Source organism: Vombatus ursinus, unplaced genomic scaffold, assembly GCF_900497805.2.
Source record: "Vombatus ursinus unplaced genomic scaffold, bare-nosed wombat genome assembly UNPS02014801.1, whole genome shotgun sequence".
NCBI lineage: Eukaryota > Metazoa > Chordata > Mammalia > Diprotodontia > Vombatidae > Vombatus > Vombatus ursinus.
Genome location: NW_020954579.1, coordinates 13396502 through 13418368, shown reverse-complemented (window position 1 = coordinate 13418368; position 21867 = coordinate 13396502). Strand labels below are relative to the sequence as shown.

The following is a 21867-nucleotide window of genomic DNA, read 5'->3' as shown; positions in this document are numbered from 1 at the left end:
GCCACCTACTAGGAGATGGAATGTTGAATTGGGAGAACAGCCAATAAGCCAAGTCTTTGACTTAGTATGATCAGCAGAATTCTACTGATAGGTTTTAGCTCTTAAGGGGGGGGAAAACCCCACCTCCCAAACCCTTAATCTCTACATCATATCCTTGGTTGCAGAATGTAGAAGTTAGGTTGGTCTTGCATTATATCTGGGTACATTTGCTCAGGGGAATTAACCAGGGACACTTGTTCTGGATGGACCAGCATTACACTAAGAACATCTTAGCTACCACCAAGAGAAGTTTTCTATGTGAGTTATTCTAACTGTTAAGGAGAGCCTAGGGAGAGAATTCTCTTAAGTTACAATAAGACGATAGAGGACTTTAGATTAAAACTCATGCCTTGAAGTGCTCTTGTAAATAATTTTAGAATCTCAACTGAGAACTATATTATACTGAGTTCTAGTGCCCACTTACCGTTTGGAATGGGTATACTTGCCTGCTTTTCTCTTTTATTAGAAGTCCTTTCTTGTGCCTAATGGAGTTTGAGGCAATATCCCTAAAGTTTATTTGTACATTTTAAGTAATAACTTTATTATTATGGTGAAGGCTGCATTAAGAGTAGTAGCATGACATGGGATTAGTGACGTTTCCCTTTTTTTAATGAAAGATTTTTAATCATTCCACGTATAAAGTAATTATGAAACCAAACTCAACACTTGAAAGAAAATGCAGATTATTAATATATTGAGTGTAATTTACTTAGTTGAATTTAAGTAAGAAGGCAGAAGAACAAAATGTCTTCCCTTTGGGATTCCTTCCTCATTATTATCTTCAAAGTGTATCTATCAGACTCTACGAAGAAAATCATGCAGTACCAACTTTGCTTGTTAGGACTATTTTAACAACAACAACAATAATAATAACTATCATTTCTGTGACACTTTACTATATGCAAACGTCTTACAGATATTATCTCATTTGATCTTCACAAGAACCCTGCGAGATAGATACTATTATTAGCCCCATTTTATAGATGAGGAAACGGAGGTAGACAGAGTTGCCCAGGATTACAGATACAGTGTGTGTCAGAGGTGGCCCTTGAACCCAGGTCTTTCTGGCCACAAAGCTGATTCCATCTACTATGTCAGATAGCTACTATACTACTTAGAATACATAAAATTTCACTTTTGGAAGGGACCTCAGCATTCAATTAGACCAATGGTTTTAAACTCAAGTAGGAACAGGGACCACTGAATTATACATAAGGATCCCTGGGGCCATATATTGACTTAGAAAACCATACATTAGCAATATGTTTTGTTGCATTTTTATTTATTTTGTTAAATATTTCACAGTTACATCTCTGAATTATACCTGAGGATGAATTTCTTCCCTGCCAAGTGTTCATACAACTCTGAAGACTTCCTGATGGAGAACCCATTACCTCTCTTGACAACTTTGTTAGGAAGTGTTTTTTAACAAAAAACCTGCCTGACTGTAACTTCCACCCATTGTTCACAATTCTGTTTTTTGAGGCCAAAGCAAAACAAGTCCAATCCCTATTCCACATGACAACTGTTCATGCTCCTCCTAAATCTGTTCTTTAGATTAAACATCCCCTAATTCCTTCATCCAGCTTTGTCTGACATGATTTTGGGCCCTCTCACCATGTGGGTCCACGCTTGGTCTGCAAAAGCAGAGATTGTTATATTTCTTTTTTTTTTTAATTTAAATTTAAATTTTTATTTTTTTATTTTTTGTTATATTTCTTAAAAGGGAGTTTGGGTGAGAGGAGCTAGAAAAGGCCTTCGCACTCTCCATCTATGAGCCTGTGGTGCCAAGAATGGGACATGGTGATTCAGCCTGATGTCTGACCAGAGCCAGTGTGCAGCAGATCTGTCACTTCACTTGTTTTTACACTCCACTTCAGCTTATGTGGGCTAAGATCAGATTAGCCTTTGTGGCTACCATGTCTTGTGGCTAACTCACATTGACCTTATAAAACTCTTGGGTTTTCCCAGCCTTGGCTAAGTCTGGTTTGTGACTCTGTCGTAGGAGGCAAAGTTTGAGCCTATTTTCAGACAGGGAGGATATCACAAGGAGTCTCCACTGAGATGTAAGGGCCCTTAGGAAATAGACTGTTTCATTTTTGCCTCTGTCCCTGGTGTCTAGCATAGTGCTTCTTTGCATTTAGTACTTAATAAATGTTGAATTGAGTTGTTAGAGTAAGCTCCCACTTCTCTGTGTGTCCTTAGCATTTAATATCCTACTGAAAATTTTGAGAGACTTTAACAGAGGAATAACCCTATCGTATGGTGAGAAGTAATCTGGTAGGATAAATGATTTATTTCAAACCTTTGGTGATTCATAGACAAGCCAGTGTAAGGTTTTATGAACATGGATAGATATTGTAGTTAAAACTGATTTTGTACAATGTTTGTTGAGGGTGACTAAGCTTGGACAATGTCTCTATTATAGTTCCTTGATTTTTCACTTATAATCCTGTTGGTGGATTTGTTAGTGTTTAAAATTTTATCACCAGATAGTGAAATCGCATACAGAGCTGTTGAGGGGAAGAGCACTTGGATTAAAAGTATTCTGAATTATTCAGGACTGATGTTGGGAGTTATAACCTTGAATCTGAATTTTTTATATTTCTTGTTAAGCCAGTTGTCGTGTATAGTACTCACACGTAAAGTGACCTTTACCCTGGAAAATCATTATACTTTTAAAGTTGTAGTCTGTTTCGTCTGTTAAATTTATTGGACACCTCCTGTGCAGAACTGGGTATAGTAGGGATAAGTGAGATTGTGCCACAGAGGCTGCTTCTCTTGAGGAACATAGAACGTGTCATCTCTGCGCTTTCCTCAAAATGTCAGTAGTAGTTGATATTTGCATAGTGGTTTACATATATTATCTCATCTGATCCTCCCAGCCTCATGAAGTAGATACTGCAGAGGTTAAATGACTTTTCCGATGCCACACAACTCGTGTCATAAGAGGGATGTGAACCTAGCTCTAGTGACCTAGGCTTCCCTCCCCCTCTATCCACCATGCTACTTTGCCTCTGCAAATAATTTCACATAACACCAAATATGAGAATATACTTAGACTACAAATGAAATGTAACTCAGGCGTAGGAGAAACTGAGAACATCTTAGGAGAGGGGAAGGGAAAGTCAATTCAATTAGAGGAGAGAATAGACAGAGAGAATCTTGGAGATAGGTTAAGTTGAATGGGATTTTCAAAATGCTAAGGTCTATGAATTGATGGGGGGGGGGGGGGGGGGTGGCAGTCCTAGAAGAGAGAATGAATGTGCAGAGTCAGGGACATAGAAGCAACCAGTTTGTACATATAGTTATCTCTTCCACATTTCTACTTTCCCCATCACAGTTTTGATATATCTCAGGTTGGCATAAGAAATTAAATGGGAATTTTGGGGGAGTTTGGTGGAAGCTGCAGGTGGTACACAAAAGCCAGCAGACAACACAGAAAAAGCCTAGAAACTCAGAAATGCATAAAATACGTATGTAGTATTAGATAATATTAACATATTTTATCTTTTAGTACTGTAAACATTCCATAAAAGAAAAAAGAAAAAATTCAGATTTCTCTGGTACGAAGAGAGGGCCAAAAAATTTTACAAGATTTTCTAGATCGCAGGGATGCTGTCTCCCTAACCTCCTCTATGTGGAAGGGATAATTACAATAGCTTGGCTGGAATAGAAGGGTCGTGGGAAATGAAGTGGAGGTGAAAAGAGCCTCCAATACTAAACTGGAGAATTTAGGTTGGCCACTAAACTACAGCTGTCAGGGAGCAGAATATTATGAGATGTTGCTTACGTAGTAATAATACTTGTCACTCTCTAGGAGCTCATGTTAGCAGTTAGCGATGGGTGAGGCCAGGATATTTTTTAACTTTGTATTTTTAAATGTTATTTTTATTAGCGTCCCTTGTTTTAACATTGCATTCATTTCAAAATATGTAACAAAGATTGAAAGAGAGAGAAAAAGTGGACTTCTGCAAAACTGCCTAATGCTTTGACTGTGTCTGACAGTGTGAGCCTTAGCTCACACCTCTGGTCCCCTGCTGTGAAGCGTGGGGGTTCATTTATTCAGCTCTTCTTCAGGAAGGTGAATAAAAGAGCAGCTCCCCTGGGAGCTGCCAAGTGCACTGGGAAACAGGGATGGATGGAAGCTGACAGTTTCTTACAGCTTTGAGGAAATCTAAGAAGGATTCCAACTCTATCTAATGATCAATAAAACATTGACCCCAAAGCAGCTCCTCGTGTCAGCTCTACAGTTTATTTCCTTTCCCGCCTGAGATGACCACATCTATTTAGATCAGCTGATCTAGACCCAATGGTGGAAGAGTTGTTTTGTTCAGTTGTTTCAGTCACGTCTGACTCTTTGTGATACCGTTTGGGGTTTTCTTGGCAAAGCCACTGGAGTGGTTTGCTATTTCCTTCTCCAGCTCATTTCATAGATGAGAAAACAGGCAAACAGGGTTAAGTGACTTGCCCAGGGTCATACAGTTAGTGTTTGAGGCCGAATTTGAACTCCTGAAGATGGGTCTTCCCGACTCCAGCCCCATAGCCCTATGCACTGTGCCACGTAGGTGCCCAGGAAGAGCTATAGGGAAGCAGATTTTGACTTAGTATAAGAAAATTTTCTTAAATGAGAGGCAGTGTGGTATAGTGGAAAAAGCACTGAATTTGGAATCAGGATGGACACCCAGTTTTGAATCCTAGCTCTTGTATTTACTGTCTGTATAATCCCTAGGGGAGGTAGTTAACCTCTCTAGCCTACCTCATCCATTAAATGGAGACAGTAATACTGTGGGGCACTACCTACCTCACAGGGTTGATAGAAAATCAATGTGAGTTGATCTTACTGCTCATCAAATACATACTATACTTAAAGCACCACTTAACTGTGCAGCAGTTTGAAAAAGTTACCCCATGTGGTGACTCCCTTTCACTGGAGGTGTTTGAGAAGGAGTTGAATCTGCCAGGGTTGCTCTAGAAAGGACTTTTGGATTAGGTGGGAGGCTGGATGACATGACTCTGGGAGGTCCCTTCCAATCATAAGATTTTAAAGAATCTTGTTTCTTGAATAGGGGAGTAACATGATGATAGAATTTTGCTTTCGCAGCTATATGTTTGATAGGTTGTTATGGGGAAAAGATTGGGGCAGCTACAGTCATTCAGGAGGCAAGGAAAAAGGATCTAGTCTAGGGATCTAGGGATGCTTAGCCTTTTTTGAGTCATAGGACCCTTTGGGCAGGATTCTGGGGAAGCTAATGGATCCCTTCTCAGGATAACATTTTTTAAAAGTATAATATCAAATACATAGGATTACAGAGGAGATCAATTATACTAAAATAAACTTGTCAAAATATATATTTTTTATTTAATTTATTTTGATTTATCAACAATTATTTCCATAAGCTTTTGAGTTTAAAATTTTTCTCCCCCCCCCCCCCAAGATGGCGAGCAATCTGATACAGGCTATACATACACATTTCTATTAAACATATTTTCACTCAAAATATATTTTTTAAAAGGTTTACAGACTCCAGCTTTTAAGGATCCCTAATGTAGTTGGACTAAGTTGGTAGCTGTGAAATAGAAATGGAGGAGTTATTGTCTCTACTGTTGGGAGCCTTAGGTCCAGAAAAACTGACATTGACCATAATATGAAAATTGGGGAGTGGTGGTGATTTGGGGTTTGAGAATGAGGAGATCTCAAAATTCCATTAGATTTACGCGTTGTAGTGGTATCCAAGCGGAGAGATGTAATAAAAGTCAACAAGTATTTAAGTAGAACTCACTCAGAGCCAGGCACTGTAAATGACAAGCACCCCCGTAGGGCAGTTCTAATTCCAAACTAGGCACTCTTAAGAGTGGCTGCACAGTGCCGTTGGGTCCCTTGTGTCCCTCTCATTTCTTCACTCTCCAGCATCCCTACCTTCTGCCTGGCTGCAGCAGGCACTGCTCCCTCCTGGAAGGGCAGGCTTTCTGCTCTGGGGCACAATGATTAGTAATCCTTCCCCTCCTTTCCTCATTTTGGGTGGGATGAAGTGAGTCACACTGGATAGGTTGCAGATTTTGTTGCGTTAGACCCATTGTCCTTCTGAACAGAGGGCACCAGCATCCTTCTAGTTGCCCAGGTTCCACTCCAGGTGTCATCTTCCAACTTTTCATTTACACTGCCTTCTTATCCAAGCAATTTCCAAATCTCACTATTCCTACCTTCCTGGATTCTCTGGCCTTTTCTTTCTACTTCTACACGGTTCAGTCCCTCATCTTTGCTTGCCTGGTCTCTCTGTTTCAGTCCATCCTCTGCACACCTGCCAAAGTGATTTCCCCAAAGAGCAACTTTGACCCTCCTACTCAGTAAACATTAGTGGGCCCCTGTTCACTCTAGGATCATATACAAACTCCTGTTTGTCATTTACAGCATTTTACAATCTGTCCCCAGTCAACCTTTTCAGGCTTAGTACCTTATTCTCCTACTTGTCTGCTATTCTCTAACCAAACTTGCCTTCCTGCTAGTTCCTCACTCATAAAAAGACAACTAATATCCAAATGTGAATAGGGAATTAAGAGAGAATATTCTTTAAGCAAAGCTACATAATGAAAGAGGAACAGACTTATACTGAAACAGAATTAAAACTAGATGTTTCACTTTTCCTTGTGACTCCTGACTGCAAAGCTATTATGTTCATTGCCTACTGTGTATCATTATTTAATTATTATATTGTGTATCTTTCAACAACAAAAAATCTTTGATGAAATTCACCTGCTTGGCTAGCTATATTCATAAAATTAACTGAATAATTAATTACTAATAATTATCATTTACAAGTCCTATCTTCCAGGACATACACAGTGATTTAAGAAAAAAATAGTGAAGCATATTCAATCACATTGCTTTCAAGAACAAAGAAGCTTTATGGTATCACTAATAAGTAAAGTTTTAAAACTTCATTACATTTTAATTTCATAATGTACATAGTTATTAGTACAGTAGTACATATATGTAATAAGTACACAAATATATAAGCAAATATACACATTTGGGAAGAGTGTTCAGAATATTTTACTAATGGGGAATCCGATCCCCAAATTTTGGAGGCCATTTTTCACTTCACATCTCTCTCTCCTCCATTTTCTAATCCCTTGCTCCTTTCTCCTATCACCCCTCATGCCTTCCCAAACCCAAACCTGGATTGCTTCCACCGTTTATCTCATGCTCCTCTACTAATGTGCTGCTGAATAGAAGTGAGGTCATGTAACTGTGCTGACTCAGGCCACTACGCATTTCTGTTTCCTAATCTCACCTGGGCCCTCACTATAGCAAGGTAGTCCTGCTGTTCTTCCTTAATTGATTCTCTAAATTACTTGCCATAGCAGCTATTACAACCTTTCTTCCCTCAACCTCCCACAGCATTTCTTTCCCACCTTCTCATCTGAGGGCTTCTCTTCGTACTTTACACAGGAAATCAAGGCCATTTGCCTTGTTCACTTTTGCTTGTGACTTTCTCCTTCAGGCTTTAATGAAGAGGTGGGTCTTTTTGCCAAGGCCAGCTTATTACATAGACCCTTCCTTGATCCCATGTCTTCTTATCTTCTCTGGCAGATCACCTCTAATACCATCTTTCTCTCAGTCTCTCTCTTTTCCTCCCTGTCTCCCTCATTTTTTTTGTTTTTCCTCCATCCTCCTTCCCCTCCTCTATTCTGAAAGAATCCTCGTTAGATGTTAACATTTTTGTTAGCTATCATTCTGTAGCTCTCTTCTCAGCTAACCTCAACAAACCTATATACTGCCTCCACTTTCTCTCCTTTCACACAGAAACTCAATGCAGTCTGGCTTACAACTTCATTACTCAACTGAAACTATTTTTTTCAAAGTTACCGATAGTTTGTTCATTGTCAAATCTGATAGCCTTTTCTTAGTTTTTATCTTTCTTGATCTTTCTGCAGCATTTGACACTGTTGACCACCCTCTTAAACTAGATTCTTTTTCCTGTCTGGGTTTTCATAACACTGTTCTTTCTTTTGCTTTTCCTCCTATCTATCTTTTCATTTCTCGGTCTTCTTTGCTGGACTTGCATCTGTATCACTCCTGCTAATTTCAAGTATACCCAGAGGTTCTTGCCTGGGTCATCTGCTCTTCTTTCTTCACACTCTTTTACTTGATGATTTCATCAATTCGCATGGGCTCAGTTTTCTTCTCTATGCTGATGACTTCTAGATCTATATATCCAGCCCTGGTCTTTCTCTAAAGTCCCACATCACCAACTGCTTGTTGGACATTTCAAACTGGATGTCCCATAGGCATTTCAAACTCAACAGGTTCAAAAGTAAACTCAGTGTATTTTCTTTTTTTTTTTTAAATTAATTTATTTTGATTTATCAACAATCACTTTTGCTTTTGAGTTTAAAATTTTAAATAATCATATGCTTTTGAGTTTAAAATTTTTCTCCTCCTTCCTCCCCACCATCCTCCCCAAGGTGTCGCACAATCTGATATGGGCTATACATATACATTCCTATTAAACATATTTTCACGTTAGTCATGTTGTAAGTAAGAATTAGAACCAATAGGAGGAACCACCAGAAAGAGGAAACAAAACAAAACAGAAGAAAAAAAAAGAGCAAATAGTATGCTTCGATCTGCAGTCAAACTCAGTAGTTCTTTCTTTGGATGTGGAGAGCATTTTCCATCACGAGATGTCTTGGAGATGTCTTAGATCCTTGTATTGCTGGGAAGAGTTAAGTTTATCAATATTAGTCATCGCACAACGTGGCTGTTATTGTGTACAACGTTCTCTTGGTTCTGCTCATTTCACTCAGCATCAGACCATAAAAGTCTTTCCAGGTTTTTCTGAAGGCAGCCTGCTCATCATTTCTTACAGCACAATAGTATTCCATTACATTCATATACCACAACTTGTTCAGCCATTCCCTAATTGATGGATATCCTCTCAATTTCCAATTCTTTGCCACCACAGAAAGAGCTGCTATAAATGTTTTTGTACATGTGGGTCCTTTTCCCATTTGTATGATCTCTTTGGGATATAGCCCTAGAAGTGCTATTGCTGAGTCAAAGGGTAACTCATTGTCTTTTCCCCAAAACCAACCAGTCCTCTTAACTTCCTCCTCTTTTTTTTTTTTTTTTTTTTTGGTGAGGCAATTGGGGTTAAGTGACTTGCCCAGAGTCACACAGCTAGTAAGTGTCAAGTATCTGAGGTCAGATTTGAACTCAGGTCCTCCTGACTCCAAGGACAGAGCTCTATCCCCTGTGCCTTCTAGCTTCCCCTGCCCCCTCTTTCAAGGGGAACACCATCCTTCCAGTCACCACAGTGCATCCTATAGGCTTTACTCTCACCTATGTTTCCAGTCACTTGTCAAATCTTTCTATTTCCACAGCATGTTTTATATTTGTCTTTCTCTCCACTCCTAACAGCCACAACCCTACTTCAACCTCTCTTCATTTCTGGCCTCGACTATTCCTACAGCCACCTAACTCTTCTCCCTACCTCAGGTCTTTCACCCCTACAATCCAACCTCCTGAAAGCTTCCAAAGTGACTTTTCTCATGAATCTCCACCCCACCTACCTCCCCACCCTCAAACACTTAATAACCTCCAGAGGTTCCTTATTACATGCAGGATCAAATATAAATTCTGTTTTACATTTAAAGCTCTCCATGACCTTCCTTTTCCTTTCTAGACTTCCTCATGGATGACTCCCCTCTTCATACTCACCAGGCCTCTGGGTACTGGACTATCTCTATTCCTCACACATAACTCTCCAGCCTTTGCACTGGCTGCCTCTCATGGCCAAGTGCTCCTCCTCCTTGTCTCAGCCCTTTAGAATTCCTGTTCTCCTTCATGGCTCAGCTCAAATGCCAGATTCTGTAGGAGGCCTTGCCCAATCTCCAGCAGCTGTAAGCTTTCCCCATAAGGTTCCATTGTATCTACTTTGTAAGTGTCTTGTATATATTTATATAGGTACGTGTTGTCTCCCTTGTTAGAATGTAAGCTGTTTGGGGGCAAGAACTATTTTGCTTTTTTCTTTGTATCTCCAGTGCTTAGCATAGTGCCTGATATGTACATAGTAGGCTCTTCTCGATTGATTTATTGACCATAGAGCATTGGAAAGGGGTTAGTGTATAAAAAAGTGTATAGAGGGTAGATTGGGACCACGTTGTAAAGGGCTTTGAAAGCTAAACAGAGGAGCTTCCATTTGATCCAGAAGGCAATGGGAAATTACTGGAGTTCGAGTAGAAAGATGACATGGTCAGACTTTTCCTTTGGGAAAATCATTTTGGCAGCTGAATAGAGAATGGATCACAGAGGAAAGAGACTTGAGGCAGGGAGTCCAATTAGGGGTCTGTTGCAATAGTCTAAGTAAGAGATGAAAAGGGACTGAATTAGGGTAATGGTTTGTATGAATAGAGAGAAGGGGACAGATTCAAGAGAGATTGTGCATGTAGAAATGATAAAATTTAACAACTTATTGAATATATGGAGTGAAGAAGAATAAGGAGTTGAGGATGATGCCGAAGTTGTGCACCTACATGGCTGAAAGGATGGTAGCGCCCTTGGCAGAAATAGGTAAATTCTGAAGGGAAGTGATTTTAGAAGAAAAGATAATTCTCTTTTGGACATATTAAGTTTGATATGCCTATGGGACATCCAGTTTGAAAATCCAGTAAGCAATTTTCGATATGCTGAGAGACAATCAGTCAAACATTCATTAAATACCTGCTATGTGGCTGGCACTGTGCTAAGCACTAGGGATACAAACAGAGACAAATGACAGTCTCTGCTGATTTGGGAGTTACCTGCATAGACACGATAATTGAACCCATAACAACTGATGAAGCTACCAAGTATGTAGAGAGAACTAGAGAACCAAGGAGAAAGTCTTATGGCATACCCACAGTTAGAGAGCAGGGTTAGGAAGATGGACTAGCAAAGGTGAATGAGAACAAATGGTTAAGAAAGTAGGAAGAGAATCAGGAGATAACAATGTTAAGAGAACAGGAGAGAGCACCCAAAGAGAGGGTAGTCCACAGTGGAGGGTGGTCAACAGTGTCAGAGGCTGCAGAGAGGTCAAGAATGATATGGATTGAGAAAAAGCCATCATATTTTACAATTGAGAAATCATTCATAATTTTGGAGTGTTAGAAAAATCTGAAACAAAAATCCACTACAGTGAGTGAGTGAAGGAAAGCCTTTATTACACTTCTCGTGAGAGAAGCAGGCACAACACACTTTAGTAGCATGTGGGCGCTGGTTCCTTGGTACAGTCAATTTTTAAGCAGTTAGTAAGATCCATACTCCCCACACCAGGGCTATGATTGGTCTGGTTCATCTGAGTTACACCCTTCCTACACAGCCCATCCTTATTCGTCCTTGTTCTTCCTTGTCATGTTTGGTCATGCGTCCCATGATAAAAAATGGTGGCTATCTCCCCCCTTGGGGTGTGTCAGTTAATATTTAATAAGCTTATTAAGCAGTCTCAGTGGAGAAAAACCTTTGCCCAGTCGAAACCCTGTCCTTGAAACCGAAGGTTTAGCCTTCAGGGCTCTTTCTTACGGAACTAGTTATTTATAAAAAGTTTGGAGCACTTTTGGATTGGTTTAGGGACTATGCACAAGATCTTGGAATTTCTTATCCTGCTGTGGTTGAGTAATGAGATTGGAGGCCAAATTTCAAAGGGTTGACGAGTGAGAGGAGGAAGTAAAGTAGATAGCAAGAGAGGAGAGAGATGACTATGGCTTGTAGTGATGGTAGCATCTTAGGGGGTTTGTTTTTTGTTTTTTTTTCCCAGGATGAGTGAGATCTAGGCAGGTCTGTAGGCAGTAGGAAAGGAACCAGTAATTAGGGAGAGATTTGTGTCTTTTTTCTTCCAAGGTCTAACTTGTCGAGGTTCTTATGTTCCTTCTTGCTTCTGGGTCTTCATACCAATTATGGCACTCACTTAACACTTAATAGTGTCTACTACCTTACCTACTTTCTAATCTTTATGTGCATATGCTTAATCTCTTCTGCTAAGGTTATAAGATCCTTGAGGGCATGATCTTATACTCTTTCAATTGGGCACCTAGCAATCTACCTTGCAAATAGGTAGGTCCTCAGTAACTATTTTATATGGAAAAGCACTGGAGAGGCTCCTGTTAGGTTAGAGGCACCCACAGCTTATTTACCAGTGAAAAATTATGCAGAAGTGGCAGGATGGGATATCACCAGAGAGATGTATGAGAGGATGAGTAAGGGATAACAACCTGAGTGGTTGTTGTTTGTCCTTTGTTCTCCAAGAGGACTGTGACATTAGGGAGGTGATGCTGTGACATGCAAGTGAATTGGATTTAAGTGAGGGAGGGCTGTGCAAAGTCACCAGCCTCACTTTGTCCTGAGCCATGTGGGTCCAGTGGCCAGATATGGATGAGGACAACTGAAGATGGCCCTGGATTCAGTGGGAAACCTTGGCCTTTTTAAGCTAAGGTCTTTGAGGCCATTGGTGAGCATAGAATGTTAAGAGAGGAAGGGCCCTAGTTGGGTGTTTTCCTATGGAGGTTTTACAGGAGAAAGTGGCCAAGAGCCTCCCCCAAGATGAGAAGGTGTAGATGGGTTGTGTTCTGCACTGATGGAGGGAGGCCCTATGTGGATGAGAGCCCAGGTCCCATTGAAGTGTAAAAAATACAGAAAGTTAAATAACACAGAGGAATCTATTTAAATGTTGTGTCATCTTATACTTGATTTCCCATTGGGCCCGTACTACCTGTGTGGTGTCAAAAGTTATACATGAAAACTCTTGAGGGATCTGACCTCTGTGACATTCTTGCCCAAACCAGTTTGAGAGTGGAGGTCAGTGTAGTAGAAGAGAAGTGTTTTAAACCACAAATGGGGGAGAAATCACTCTTGTTCATTTTCTCAGAGTTAGTACCCAGAATTTATTTTTGCTTGATCTAGTCTCGTTAGAAGCCCTAGGTTCTGCTAGAGTTCACCTCAGGGGCCATCTCTAGACAAATCCTTTTCCTGATTCTTTCTCCCCACTCCCAGTTGTTAGTCTGTGTACATGTCATGTTCATCCCCACCCTGCTGGGGCAGGGACTGTTTTGTTGTCTTTAGATTTCCATATCTCCTTATAGGTAATTCGAGCTTAAAAACTGTTGTTGAATTGGAAATCAAACTAATTTCATGCTTCTGAGCTTTTTTTTTTTTTAAATATAAAGTCTTCAGTGTGATTGAGAAATATGTTATATTGGCTAGTGGACTACAGAAGCAACCTTTATTTCATGGTTTTTGATACTTGATATACTAAAGTCTTAGAAAAAGAAAGGAAAGGTGGTATAGTGGGAAAGAATTCTGAATTTATAGTCAGGTGACCTAGGTTCAAATCCTGACCGTCATTATGTGTGTGTCCTTGAGGGCAAGTCACTTCACCTCTGGGCCTCAGTTTCCTCCTTTGTAGAAGGACTAGATGATCTCCAAGGTCCTTTTCATGTTCAAGGTCCATACATGTTTACATTCGTGTGTATATGTGTGTGTCAAACTCTTTAAGGATTAAAAGTACTTTGGAAACATTGTCATTTGTTTGGTTCTTTCCTAGATTCCCTTCTCTTTCTATACTCTTGCTCTCATTAGCACTCATGGTTCAATTATTATCTCCATGTAGATGACTCCCATTTCTATATCTGTCTAGCTCTAATCTTCTTTCCAACCTCCAATTCCTTATCACCAACTCTCTATTGGTTATTTCTACTTGGGTGTGCTATATGCAGCTCAAATGATATTTCCAAAACAGAATTTATTAGCTTTTCATCCATGCCTTTTCCTAACATTCCTATTTCTGTCAAGGCCACCACCATATTTCCAGTCACCCAGGTTTGCATCCTTAGTCATACTTGACTCCTTATTCCCCTGCACTCTCCCCGCCATATCTATTCAACTGTCAAGTCTTATCATTTCTGCCTCTGTATCATCTCTTTGCCCATCTTCTCATGTGGCTATCATTACTTCTCACAGAGACTACTTCAGTAGCCTTCTAATTGGTTTCCCTGCTTCAAGTGTCTATCTTTTCCGTTCTGTCCATCTTCCACACATCTGTTGAAAACACAGGTTTGACCATACCACTCCCTTCTTCAAAAAGGTCCAGGGCGCCCTATTGCTTCTAGGGTAATGCAAGGTCCTCTGCTTGGCGTTTAAATTCCTTCATGATTTGATTCCAGCTACCTTTTCCAATTTGTTACCCATTAATAAGTTCTTGAACATCTAGCCAAATTGACCTTTTTGTTGTCCCTCACACGTGACTTTCCGTCTTCTGTCTCTGTGACCTTTCACAGGCTGTGCCCCATGTTTGGAATGCACTCTGTCTTTACTTCCTCCCCCTCCTCCCTGGTAAATGCTTGACTTTCTTCAAAGCTCTGCTCAAATGCCACCTCCTACTTGAAACCTTTCCTGCCTCGGAAGGGGGATGCTGGGGAGTGCTGACTGCTCTTTTCTCCCTCCACACCCACCCATAACCTCATATTTACTTTGTATATGTTTTGTATCTACTTACACATGTGGTTTCCCTCAATTTAGAATTTAACCTCTTTGAGGTCAGGGACTGTTTCATTTTTGTCTTTGCAACCTGGGTGCCTAGCACAATGCTTGCCACATAATAAGCAACTGATTGCTTTTTGGTTGATTAATTCTCACTACAACCCTGTGTCATAGATGCTATTATCCTCATCTTATCTGTGAGGAAACTGAGGCTTAGAGAGATTGAACTGATTTGTCCAGAGTTACACAGCTGGTGTCTGAGGTGGGATTTGAACTCAGGTCTTCCTGACTCCAAGTCCACCACTCTTACCTATACCCTGTGAGATCCTATGAGATCCTATAATAGCCTATAACAATCTCAGGGGATGGTGTATCTATATGTATGCAGCAAGTAAAAGGAGCTGAAGCAGAGGTTGTGATTTGTTCAGATTAGTTGTTTTTAAAGTAACAAGATCACTTGTAATGCCTAAATGTTGAACCCTATAGGTCAGAACTAAATTTTTCATGGTAGGTGAATATCTTAAGAAAATACTCTCATTTATCAAAACTCTTTGGAGCAACATCTGGGAGTTTCTGGATAATTCTCAGAACAAGCCATTCTGTGTTATGGAAAATTTGCCAGAGTGTGTTTGTGAAAGCTTAAACATTTACCTGTTTAAACTTGATTGTTCAAGGCTTTTCTTCAAATAGCTTGTTTTCCTGCATTATGAGCACAGCAGTTTGAAGTGTGTTGACTTTATTGCCAGTGTCCAGTCCTTGGAAAAGAGCAACAAGCTTAGGGGGAAAAAACATCACAATCACCACTTTTTGACCACCAGCCCCTTGCTGCTCAAAAGATTGTTGAAAAAGCCCCAACTTTAATTTTAGTTGTCTTTCTAGATCAAAGATCATAGATCTCAAGTTCGATGGGGCCACAAACATCGTCAAGTCTAACACCTTTATTTTATAAATGAGGAAACTGAGGCTAAAGGAGATAAAGTAACTTGCTCAAAGATTACTGAGAGATGCAGGATCAGAAGTATTGTTTCAAGGCCAAAAAAGATTTTGTATTAGAAAAGAGGAAAAATAAGTGGAGCATACATTTATTGTATATGTCAGGCACACTGTTGGGTATGCACAGGATGCACTTTTCAGGAGTTTTCAGACTAGGACAAGGATTCTTAATCTGGGCTCCATGAAATTTTTTATTAAAAATATTTTGACAGCTATTCAGTATAATTGGTTTCCTTTATAACCCTATGCATTTTATTTTATGTATTTAATACCATTATTCTGAGAAGGATAGGCTCAGGCTGCCAAAGAGGTCTAGGACACAAAAAAAGATTAGGAACTCCTGGTCTAGTTACTGGGGTGAAGATAAGAAGACAAATAATACTATTAACTGAAAAAAGCTTGCAAGACACTATTTTTATCTTTCTTTGTATCCCTTGCACAATGCCTGGTACATAGTGAGAGCTTTATAAATACTTGTTGACTCACTGACACAACTATCTCATTTGAGCCTTACCAACTCAGGTGGTGAAATGGGTGGTAGAATGCCCATTGTACATGTGATAAAATAGTAAGAGAGGTGAAGCTGACTTGCCTGTATGGTGTCATGCTGTCAGTAAGTATCTTAGGTGGAATTTGATTCCCAAGTCCAGTATTCTATTACTGTTCCTCATTGCCTCTCAGCTCAAATAACTATAATGGTTCTGGTGCTTTGTGATGAATTCACAGGAGAGGTGGAAAAGTGAAATGAGAGATTGCTTCTTGCTGGGGAGGTAAAGGAAGGAAAGTTTCATGGACTTGTTGGTACCTGATAGAGCTGGACCTGAAAGGAAGATTAGGATGTCTTTTTTTGCAGAGGTCAAAATGTTGGAGAATTTCAGTTTTTAAAAAATTGTCTTCACTTAGTTCTGTATTGGGAATTATAGATGTTGAATATATTTTGTTGTTTTTAGTCATATATGACTTTTTGTAACCTAGTTTGAGGTTTTCTTGACAAAGATACTAAAGTGGTTTGCCATTTCCTTCTCTGTCTTATTTGACAGTTGAGGAAACTGAGGCAAACAGAGTTAGGTGTCCAGGGTCACACAGGTAGTGTCTGAGGCTGGATTTGAACTCACAAAGATGAGTCTTCCTGACTCCAAGCCCAGTACTCTTATGCACTGCACCACCCAGCTGCCTTTGAATACATATAGGTAAAGGAAATTATACCTGCCTATTGAAATACCAAAGATTTTTTTTTTAAGCTATCCTGCATCTCACTGCCTGATCCTACTCTGATTAACATGAAAACTTTGACCTGCCTTATTTCCAACCTGATCCAGGTCTTCTCCCCTTATAAGCATCTTGGTGACTTTCTGCTCTTGGGGGGCTCACTATATTGATGCTTAGCTTAGTCCAAACAGCTTATCTTACTGCAGCTCATAACTCCTGAGTTTAAGAGATGTGACAGTCCCAGTCTCTTTAATAGCTAGGATTACAGACATGATCTATCACACTTGGTTTATTCTGTGTTAAAGGTGGTGAAAACTAGAACTGAGCTATGTATGTGTATATCTGTGTTTGTGTATGTGTATATATACACATACTTCAGGTCTAACCATTGGACTCTTATGTACAAAATTCCTTGAAGCATGATAATAGGCTTGTAAAACATTACTTCCAAAATGAATTAATACTCCAACAAATTATCAAAATCCCTTAGCTTTTTTTCCCCCATGGAGAAAAAAGGGTGGCTACAGTGTGAATTGCAGAATACTCCAGATCCCTTGGTACAGATAGGCAGATCTGAACTAGCCATCTTTATCATGGGTCTTTGAAGTTACATTCTCCTCCACCCAGAAATCCTATTAGATAGTAATATCTTTGAAAAAGGCTGTATAATTTAATGCGTTTTATATTTAATAGATTTTACAAAGGGCCTTAATCTTATAGTTTAATAATCCTTGCATAGCATTAATAATATAGGCTTCCAAATGTAAAATATTAAATTAGGCTATTCTTTCTCTGATCAGGAACTATGAAAAAAGACTTATCTTCATAATACTCCAGTATTCCATTGGATCTGTGATCTCATCGATGTGGGTATTCCCTCCAACAGTGCAGATTGCAGCCCTGCCTGCCCATCCTGTGCAACTCTTGTTCATGTCTTTCTGTAAGTTCACCACAAGGGACCTGCCCAGTATACTGGGGCTTCCTTGCATTCTCTTGGCATGGCATGGTTACCATTGGCATATGTAGGTTGCTCGTTGGTCATTCCTTGTTCTTGCCTTGTCTTTTTTTCTGGTCACACATCAACTTTTATCTTCTGAATTTGTTTAATAGTGGTAGTGATTGATATGGTTCAGTTCTCCTTTAGTATGTCTACTTTTTAGTCATTAGACAAAAATCTCATATTTATAGTGTCAACAGCCAAGTTAGTATTTATAAACAGTCTAAAGCTTTGTGATTCTTTGTACTCTGATCCACTTCCCACTACTTTGCTACCATCACTTTGACACACAATCACAGAACTGAGAGCCATTTTATCTTTTTCTTTGTTTCACAGATTGCTATGGCCAAAGAATCCATTTCCAAGTGGCCAGTCTCTGGGTGATGAGTTGCTGTGTGTCTACTGAGGTGGATCCTTTAAAAGCAGACTGTTGCCAGGATCATGCTCATAATTTTTTTTTTTTTTTTTTTTTTGGCGTAGTAGAACCTGTCAGAGCTTGGACTCTGTCGACATAGTCTTCTAGAACCCAGGGTCATCTCAGGCCTTGATGGGGCAGGTGAAAGACTATGTTTTTAAGTATATCACTTATTATTTTAATATGCTTTGTTATTTGATAGTTTAGTTTTTTCTTTTTCTTATTTTTACTGATATCTTTTATTTTACATCATTTTTGTTTACAAATATAGTCCTCCCTCATCCACTGCCCAGACGTTTTGTTTTTGAAAGTTCCAGTCACTTGTTGATATCTCTAGAAAGTAGTTATCTGTTTTTCTGCTAATATCTTATTTTCAAGAATAGAAAATATCAAAGATATCATTATATCTAACTTTGTGTTTTCCCAGACCATAGCTTCACATTCTCTTCTGCCCATTTGTGTTCATTCCTTCTGCAAAAATATCTCATAAAATGACCCTAAACTGTGAAGTGACTTTTCACCACTCTGAAGGACTGACTGGGGAAGCAAAGCCAGGGCTTCTTGAACTAACCATTGGTCAATCACTTTGGATGCTGTCAGCTAGGAACCAAGGAGGGTTAGGCTTTAACCTCAAGACTACAGCTTCGCCTCTACTATACCTTCTCCACAGTGAGTCATCTAAATCTTCACGTATTCATCCAGCTGTTCTGTAGAGTATAAACAAGAATTACTTTAGTATGAGGATTTGCCAGTATAAACTACATCTGGGCTATCCAGTGTTGTGTATATATGTCCAGCTCAGCATGTCTGACCTCTCTTCTTAGCTCTACTTGGTTCCACTCCCAGGTTAGCTGGACACATAGGGGAACATACTCATGTGTGTTCTCTCTCTCTCCTCTGTCTCTCAGAAAAAGGCCCTTTATGGTACCAGGTACCATGTAGTCCAGCCCTACTTGGTATTTTGTGAAAATCCCCCTGTCCCCTGATCTAGTTCTTCTTCCCTCTCTGTACCACACGAAATAAATAACTTCTTCCTAGGCATCAACTTTGATACTATTGTCTTCGAGCTCTTTTGTTTAGTTTATTTTTCTTTGATTTCTCCATGTTCATAGTTCTGTGTTCTTCATCCCTATAGTCTCTGTGTTATTGTGCTATTGTTCGTTTACATGTCTGCTTTTCCAGGAATTGGGAGTTGGGTTGATGGGGATTGTAGATTCAGTGATCCATTTATCCAATAAGAATTTACATTTTTGAAGCAAAATCCCGGTGGATAAACTGAAGAACTTAAAGTCAAGAAAATTTGGGTATAAATCCTGTTTTTGATGCTCAACTGTGTGACCATAGGCAGTATAAATAGTGCTGACTACTAATAGGGTCACTCCCTTCACCAGTGTAGATTACACTTCATACATCCCTTCTTCCTCACCCTATGCCAGTGTTATCCTTAGCTTTCTGTAAAGGTATCTAGCCCTTGTTGTGGAGGCCTTCCTCAGGTGCTTTGTGGACACCAGTGCAGCAACTCCTGTCTTCCATCTATCATCCCATACCACCCATCACTACATGAGTGGCCCACCTCCTTTTCTGGCTCTATACTTCCTTGAGGATGACTTTTCTTTTTTTCTTTTTTTTTTTTATTAATTTATTTTGATTTATCAACAATGTCTTCCATATGCTTTTGAGTTTAAAATTTTTCTCTCCCTTCTTCCCTACCACCTTCCCCAAGATAGTGCACAATCTGATATAGACTATAAATATACGTTCCTATTAAAACATATTTTCACATTAGTGATGTTGTAAGTAAGAATTAGAACCAATAGGAGGAACCGCTAGAAAGAGAAACCAAAACTCAACAGAAGAGAAAAAAAAATAGCAAATAGTATGCTTCGATCTGCATTCAAATTCCATAGTTCTTTCTTTGGACGTGGATAGCATTTTCCATCACAAAGCCTGTGGAGATGTCTTAGATCCTTGCACTGCTGAGAAGGGCTAAGTCTGTCAAAGTTAGTCATCGCACAATGTGGCTGTTACTGCATACAACGTTCTCCTGGTTCTGCTCACTTCACTCAGCATCAGTCCAGACAAGTCTTTCCAGGTTTTTCTGAAGTCTGTTTGCTCATCATTTCTTATAGCACAAATAGTATTCCATTACATTCCTATACCACAACTTGTTCAGCCATTCCCCAATTGATGGACATCCCCTCAATTTCCAATTCTTTGCCACCACAGAAAGTACTGCTATAAATATTTTTGTACATGTGGGTTCTTTTCCCATTTTTATGATTTCTTTGGGATATAGCCTTAGAAATGCTATTGCTGAGTCAAAGGGTATGCACATTTTTATAGCCCTTTGGGCATAGTTCCAAATTGCTCTCCAAAATGGTTGGATCAGTTTACAACTCCACCAACAATGCATTAGTGTTCCAATTTTCCCACATCTTCTCCACCATTTGTCATTTTTCTGTTTTGTCATGTTAGCCAATCTGATAGGTGTGGTGTGGTACCTCAGAGTTGTTTTGATTTGCATTTCTCTAATCAATAGTGATTTAGAGTACTTTTTCATATGATTATAGATGGTTTTAATTTCTTCATCTGAGAACTGCCTGTTTGTAGAGGATGACTCTTACTTCGCACATCTTGAGCAAGTCTTTGTTGTGTCAACCCTGAACCTCATGAACCCCATGAACCCCACAAATCTCACTTTGAAACAGTCTGCTCTAAGAAAGAGACAAACGAAATTGGGGTACGTGTGTCCACGGTTTAATTTCTCAAGGTGAGCTTGACATGCATTGCTTGGGAGTTCAATCCAAAACTGGGCCCCCCTAGGGGGGCCAGTTCAGAACTGATTTGGTTTGGAATTTTGGGTTATATGCCCTCCAAAGAGTAGGTGTTCCCAAGGGGGTGCCAATCAACTGTGATTGGTCAACATACTAGGAGGTGGGTGGGTTCCTTAGGTTACTCAGTCCACTGGGGCCAATATCGCCTGCAGTCAAAGGAAATACCACCCCTAGTCTTGGAAGTCAGTCTCCACCCAAACCTGAGTAGGATAAAATCAATTCAGGCCTGGGTTGGAATATGACCAAGATAAGAAGATTCAATGCAATCTCATTATCAGAGATGTCCTTCTGAACAACTTTGTATTGAAGGCTGGCAGGGTGAGCTCTGAGTCCCCTAGACACAGATTACCAAGAGAAATCATTTTTCACAATTGATAATTTACTTTAGGCTACTTACTTACTATCCCCCTCTCCTTTGCCCTGAAACACTGGGAATCAGGAAATGGCTCCAGTATTTATTAGTTGTGTGATCGTGGGCCAATTGCTTTAGATTTGAAAGTGTCAGTTTCTTTTCAGTAAAATGGGAATAATAATTTTTGAACTATTCACCTGACCACTTAGGAGTTGTGAGGAAAATGCTTTGTAAAACTTAAAGCACAGTTAAGATTTTGAAGATTTATTATGTGAAGATTGCAATGTGCCATGATTAGCACCTGCTTAGCATCATAGGGAGAATATTGGTGTTAAAAAGATGGGTTTTTGTTGCAGCAGAAATCATGCAAAACACTTAATGGGTTCCCAAATACAATTCATTCCACTTTGCTCTTCCTGTTTAGTTCTGGGTCCAGCTCCCTGTCTATCTGTGGTACTTGTGCAGTGTACAGGTATTGAAGGATTAATTCAGTGGGCTCCCCTTCAAATTGCA

The 21867-nt window shown here is 39.7% G+C and overlaps 1 protein-coding gene across 3 annotated transcripts in view; it reads left to right on the top strand.

The window, feature by feature from the left end:
• Nucleotides 1-21867, top strand: part of TEX2 (testis expressed 2) — a 152540-nt gene that overhangs the window by 14223 nt on the left and 116450 nt on the right. Inside the window, exon 1 of one of the 3 annotated variants that reach the window (XM_027872885.1) lies at nucleotides 17559-17696. The exons of the other annotated variants lie outside the window; for them this stretch is intronic. The gene's annotated coding sequence lies outside the window, so the exon portion shown is untranslated. Of the gene's footprint in view, nucleotides 1-17558; nucleotides 17697-21867 lie in introns of those variants that run through there. 3 annotated transcript variants of the gene reach the window in all.